This window comes from Ptychodera flava, chromosome 19 (genome assembly GCF_041260155.1).
Source record: "Ptychodera flava strain L36383 chromosome 19, AS_Pfla_20210202, whole genome shotgun sequence".
In the NCBI taxonomy this organism is placed as follows: Eukaryota; Metazoa; Hemichordata; class Enteropneusta; family Ptychoderidae; genus Ptychodera; species Ptychodera flava.
The window spans coordinates 8,369,070-8,376,162 of record NC_091946.1 but is presented as its reverse complement, the minus strand read 5'-3'; the positions used below and the strand labels follow the sequence as shown (position 1 = coordinate 8,376,162).

The 7,093-nt window shown below is 37.3% G+C and overlaps 1 long non-coding RNA gene across 1 annotated transcript; it reads left to right on the top strand.

The window, feature by feature from the left end:
* The first annotated feature begins 833 nt into the window (after nt 1-833).
* On the top strand, nt 834-4,403 carry LOC139118223 (uncharacterized). Its single transcript, XR_011548642.1, has 4 exons — nt 834-931; nt 1,058-1,207; nt 1,510-1,668; nt 4,089-4,403. It is a non-coding gene; the product is annotated as an uncharacterized lncRNA (long non-coding RNA).
* Nucleotides 4,404-7,093: the final 2,690 nt, after the last annotated feature.

Here is a 7,093-nt window from a genome sequence, read left to right as displayed (position 1 = left end):
TACCTTTTTGTGGAAGGGGGGATTGCTTAAATTTAAATAGCAATATCGACAAAACAAGGTTTTTCTTACAAAAAAGCCGAACCAAAATGACTATAAATTCAGATTTCTTTATGAAATACTTAGAATTCGCTTCAAAATTACTTTCTTTCCGATGCGTTTTTTTTTTCTCATTCTCCTAATTGTTGTTTTCCCCAATTTTTAGTTTGGAATATTTCAGTGGAGAAAGGGGAACTCTTTTCGTTGTGTTTTTCTTTGACAGTCGTGATTAACCTGGTACATGATTGTAAAGAACGAAATTGGAAAGCAGATATCGGGCGCAGGTTGTATTGACAATCTTACCCGAGCGTTTCGATTGGTTCAGAAATGAAGAAAAGGAAACTTTAGCATTACCACAATAAATAACTTAAACTACTTGATGTGTCAAATTGAAAAACTGGCTATATTTTAAACAACACAAAGATATGACGTTAATATTAATCATAACAGGGCATTAACATGCAATAACAATTGTTGAAATCAGATGTTTTTAGGATCGGGAGTTAAAAGGGTGCGCCGAAAAAGAATGGTTGTGGCTGTGTAATTGTAATTCATGTCTGCTGGCATTATCTTTTCATATTTTGCCGCCATCTTTCGCTGGATTTTTTTAATAGGCAGACTCTCGGAATATATGTTTCCAAAAAATCCTCGAGACCAAACGATATAAAAATTAATTTTTAATCTCTATGTAATCACTGATGCTAAATTTTATACCTTTGTTTATTCCACTGGTATCCATAAACCTTTTTGTAATTGATCAGCACGTGATGCCATTTTTTCCTTCATTGCTTTCAGATTGAAATGTCACGGTTAAAGGTCCCAATTGTTCCCATTGCTGTAATTATCATGGTTACTACCAGTAACACTCCCATTTCTGAAGGATGTCCTTTGAAAGGTAGGAAATTGGTGCATAAAATGCCACCGTTTGTCCTGAAAGTTATCACTTTCTTTTCTAGCAATTATCGCATCAAAAATAATCAAAACATTTCTAATGCATTAGCTTTCAACCAAATATTGCCAGGTCTCGAAGTAGATGATGATACTGGTACTATGTATATCCCAATCAATACCGATGTCATCGTTCCGGAAGATCACCAATACGTTCTCGATAGTGGAGTTACATCTAAAACCAATCACAAACTTGTCAAATGTAAAGAGGAAATCATGAATAGTAAGTTCAACAAAGTAATCATCGAAAGGGAAACTTACTTTAGATACGTTTTGAGAATCTCAGCAAGAAATGTAGGTTTACCGATGTATAAAATTAATTATACTATCAAGGAAGTTGCGTATAAAACACCTCTTGGAATACATTATCAAATAAGCTTTCATTTTTTAACTTGTAACAAGACTTAATTGATGTTTCAAAGTTTTTAAACAAACGTTGTACGAATGTTAATTGTGATAAGGAGTTACATTCTGGCGTCACAATAAGGTATTACTCTCGTTGAAATGCATTAATTTATTTTCAAGCTTGCAGCAGCTTAGAAAATAAAGAGGATAATATATTTACGGATCACAAAGGAAGGATAATGAAAAATATAACATGCAATAGAGGCAACGAAATCGTAAGACACTACACCTGGGAAAAGAACAGGGATATAATCGGAACATCAACAGTAACAATATATGGTAAATAGAAAAAGCAATAATTTTCGTAATGTTTGTCCCTCTCTATGGTTTCGTAAACCTCGATGCGTTTATCAATGTCAGAACTTGACAACTCATGAATTTGATACTGCTCCTGGTCTAAGAGAATCAAGTCGCTCTTTTGCGCGTCACTGATAAAATTAAAATAATCATGAAATAGACGATTATTTTACACGCTATGAATATATACTCTTTCCTGAAAAACTCTAATAATTTGTAGCAAAATAAGATTAATCGTTGAAGTAATATATGAATCATATAGAGATAAATTTGTAACACCTATTGGCTTACTTAAGCAACAATGCACCCCCTCCCGGCCCATAATGGACGAAACTTTGCACGACATAATGTTCGAGTCGAAGCCGAGTACATTATAGAGTGCAAAGTTTGAAACCATTATGGGCCGGGATGGGGTATATTATTGCTATTAATTTAATAGTTTTTGCAATGCCAGTGAATTTGTAGATGTAGAAAACGATTAAAAGGGAAACTTTAAACTAGGAATGCAGCCAGTGACCGTCGTCTGGAATGATCGGCCCTGACTCTGTATACTGTGTACATTTACACGCACTCCACACTGTACTGCACTGAATACGCACGTTCAACACACAAAAAATCATGCCATTCAAACAGCCGACACGATGAAGTGCCAGACATAAAGAAAACGGAATGTTCATGCATCGACATCAGCATGATCAGCGAGCTGCATGGTATCAGCTGATCAATACGATCATTATTATGTCGCTAGTAGTACAGCATTCAATTGCAAACGATATCAACAGAGTTCAACAATATTATTCAAATGTTTAAATTTCATTAATAATTGTGTCTATAAATTTAATTTTCGATGGCTTCTTGAGAAGAGCTATTTTATTTCGGCGAACGAGAAAACTCGACGTAAACGGGTGCTTGAAAGGTACAGTTGACAAACATACTGGAGGGTCTCCGTCGCGATGTCGAGAACAACCGGAAAGGTAAAACCATATACAAGGAGAAAAAAGTCAAATAATGAAAGTTGTCTCCGATTACAGTCAGTGCATCAGAACTAGGTGGCCAAAACGATAGATCAACGGAGAGTCCACGGTCATCATGATTGTTGGCAGTAGGTGACCTTAGACCAAGACTTTGAATGGCTTCGTAGTAATTTCCGCAGACATTTCCGGTCAAGGTTGATGACAGCTGCCGTTGTTGGCCCGTTTATGGCTGGTTCGAGTAGCCTTTCACGCTTGCATCGTTTACATGGCCACTGACATACATAATATGCCATGTGTCAAACCCTGTATCGTCGAGGAGTTTGCAAGCGTTCTGTTTCACCTATACGGCAACGAAGCGAACCATGTTGTAAACAACGTAGTAGTAGTACTGCATACTGCAGCGTATCGGACGGGGAATGCATGCTGATCGCGAGCAAGACAGAGCAGACGACGAGTGCATGTGGGAACACTAAAAAACATTGATAAAGAGGCACTCCAACTTGGTATATTAAAAAAAAATTAAAAAAAGTTGAATGCCAACGGTCGATATTTGAGGTGGCAACTGCGCGCCGATCGCGAGATATCGATAAAAACCTTTCCTCAAAAAAGTAAAAATTGAATTCCGGTGGCCCACCTAAATTCAGCTTCCGAACATCGAACGTTCGGCACTGGGGCCATTGTCAACTGAGCTATGGAGTACGAGTCTACGCTGACGCTGCTTGTACGCCTCAGTACCACTCGCGTTGGTGATCGTCATGCCCGTGGGGGAAAGCTGAGTCTTACTGACTTGGCGAAATAACGAAAAACAATTTTTGCTGATTCCTCCAGAATTCGCATAGGTGACTTGCACAGTTACGTGCGGTTGGTACATATCGTCCGCCGCGTGGTATGCATTGATGCATACCACGCGGCGAACCACACATAACTTTGTGGCAGACGACAAAATGTAGTCATCAGACTCGGCTGATATTTTACACGTAAAAACTGATATTTATGTGTAGTACTGGAAATGGCATGTTTTTATCGATATCTCACAATCCACGCATAGTCGCCACGTCAAATATCGACCGTTGGCATTAAAAACATGTGTTTTAAAAATGTTACCGAGAGGGAGCGCCACTTTAAGCGTACAGTAAGACATTATTATCAATATTGTGCACCATTATAAAGATTTATCGTTTTGTGTATTACATGTTTTTTTCCATACTTTCCCTCCTGTTAAATGCGCAGTCCTTTTTTCCGAAAAAAACTTGTATTTTTACGCTCACTGTGGGGCCGCAGTGCTGAATAATTAATACATTATCAGTAATAATGCGGGGATATGACGTCACAAAATTCACTGGTATTGACAAAGCTATAATATAATAAGTAATATATGACTGACATAGAGAGATAAATATTTAACACTTATTGCCTTACTATTGCCAGAGAAAGGAGATTACATAAACGTAAGAAAAGACTGTGGTAGGCATGTCATTTGGGTGATTCACCGTCATTTCCCTGGGGAAGGAGAGTTCCTGCTTTGGAATGTGACTAGTGCTTCAGAGAGAGATCATGAAATAATCTTCCACTGGGCTGAACACTTGAATTACAATAGAACAAATGCCGATGACATAATGATGCATATGGAAAAGGACATTGGCTTCATTACATTCAAAATGACCTGTCAAGTTAGGGGAAAATACGCTCTCATGGAATCAAAGCAACTTACAAGTGCCCCGAGGAAAAACATCTCAATACAATTACAAGGTAAGCTGCAAGTAAATATTTACAGTTCAGAGTTCTTTATCATCGGAATATTGAATGTATACATAGTTACACCAACATAATGGGCTCTCCTAATTTTATCAAATCGATGCTGACATGCTGCTTTGATAATTAAGGGTATATCGACAGAAGATGTAACCCACAGAACTAGTGCACTCAATGTGGGGCAGGACGTATGCACTCAATATTGGAAACTTAAATATCGACGGATGTATAAACTACTATTCATGCATAGAAGGTACTCATTGTCATTACTGTTCATGCATAGAAGGTACTCATTGTCATTTTTAGGTGGTATTATTTAAGATAGAGAACTAACCATGGATACTATTAAGACTAACTTGCTTAAGTATTGTAATAATAGGCAAAATGTGTGCTTTGTCGGCATTTTAGAGAAACCTTATTCAAAATATATCTTTTTCACATGACAAAGGCCATGCAACAGATACGTAGAAAAACAAGCACGCGATCTCAGGCCGTTACATGTAATGCTGTAGAATAGGACAAAACTACAGTGATTAAAATGGTAGTATATACGACTTGCTACAAGCTCTCTATATTTTGAGAAATTATTTGAAAACAGAAGTTATCTCGACCGCTTACAACAGTGATTCTCGGCCGTTATAAATGTATTGACACATGATCATAGGGGCTAGCTTGTGCACATGACAATGAAATTCAAGAGACCCTCAAGAAGTTCTTTACCTCCTGATAATGTGCTATTATAAGCACTACATACTTATCAAATAATTCCACGTTCCCCTGCCATTTGTTAAGTATCCCTCTGCCCGATGAAGACACCTGCAATCTAAGACCAGTGCTAATATGTTCTTACTATGCAGCTTCGGACAGTGCACAGATGTTGTTACTATATTTAGCTGAAGAATGTATTTGCAGAATTTCTTTGTCAGTGACCTGTTACATTGCTCTTGCTCTGCTGGTTAAGGAAAGGCATTTGGTTTACTTTAATCTCATGTTTGAAAACCCAATACTTGAGAGCTCAATAAAACCTGTCAGCTTCATTCAAGGGCAAGCCGTAGATCACATGGAAAAGCTTGTGATATCCCGACAACCTCCTGATATTCCAGATCTTCTAGACCTCCTAATCGTGCAGTTCAATATATGGCTGATGAGACCTGAAATGTTTTGTTTAAAATAAAAAAAACTACTTAACTATCTAAAACATGACATTCCAAATTGCGAAGTTTTGGAAATACATTTTCTTCGGGGGACGTCTTCCTATAATGAGAAATCAGACCAGTAATAGCCATATCTGAAACCGAACAGAGATGTATTTGTCAGCATGATGTTTGCATTGAATGAAGGCATTGCTGTAAGCTGTCTCTGTGCAAACCTTCAATGTGTAAAAAATATAAACAAATGAAAATGCCACGCCATAGAAATCAATATTCGATCAAATATGACTTCCAGCCTGCTGTAACTATTCATCTAGCAAAGAGTGGGTGTCCAAAACCGTAACCTACTTTCTGTATTCAAGAAGGCAGTTCAACAACCTCTGCTTAAGTATTGACTGTTGCCCTATCAAAATGCTGGAGTCCAATGAAGCATAAAAACATAATAGAACACAAACAGTACAATGATCTTGCAAGGTACACTTCTTAAAATACATCAATACTATATATTCTGTGCAAATTGAAACAAAAACAATCCTTTTTTGGTCCAAACACTGTTGTTCAAATGTGTGATGCTAAAAAAAGAAAATAAATACTTATCTTGAAATTACTGTACCAAGAATACCAACATATTGGTGTCTTTTGCATCATATCCAAGGCATGCTATAACATGACAGCCAAACTCCTAAGATATCATAGTAAAATTCAACTGTAAATTAATGACGGTGCATAAAGGAGACTGTCTGATTTATTATAATAACACTGAAAAAGAATCAAGGCAAACATGCATCACGCCTTCTACTTACGACATCAACAATGTCTAAATACAGTTTTAAAAAGTATTTGATATTTCTAGGAAATAAAGTCTAACTATATGGAATCATATTAGCCTAAAGCCTGAGTACGGTATGGTTAAATGTCGAAATTGTTATTGAATTGAAATAAAATATGTTTCTGTTATTATAAAGTATAAATTGACGACAGTTCTGACCTACATCCTGTGAAATAGTTTACAAATTGATGTGTGCAAGTTTTTTATATGGTGCAGTCTTGTGTATTCTGAGAGATGTTTCATTTGCCTTTTTTACGAGTGAAACTGGTAGAACACCCACGGGGAGATCGAAATTTGAGGAATCTGGTGCAATCTGAGAGGCGTTCCAATATTTTTGGCCGAAAAAAAATTAGTAACTCCCCTTCTTCCTTTCACCATTTTAAGTAATCCCCTTGTAGCATCCGAATTTTGAGTGACCCCCTCACCTTCCTCCAACGCCCAGCCGTAAATGATAACGGCTTCTCTCTTCTTCGTCCATGGTTAAAAGAAGCTAACACCATGTACGTGGCAGCCGTTTCTCTTTGTCCGTGAGTGCAACTGTGTTGGTTATTCGCCTGTTTCTACGTGATGCTTCTATATGTGCATTATCTGGTAATATAGTGATGTAACTATTCATACGCGAGAACCATGAATAGGTAGGTTTAGTACCTTTTGCTGCTAGAAATATTGCAATCGTAGGGCTAAAACCTTATCACAGAAGT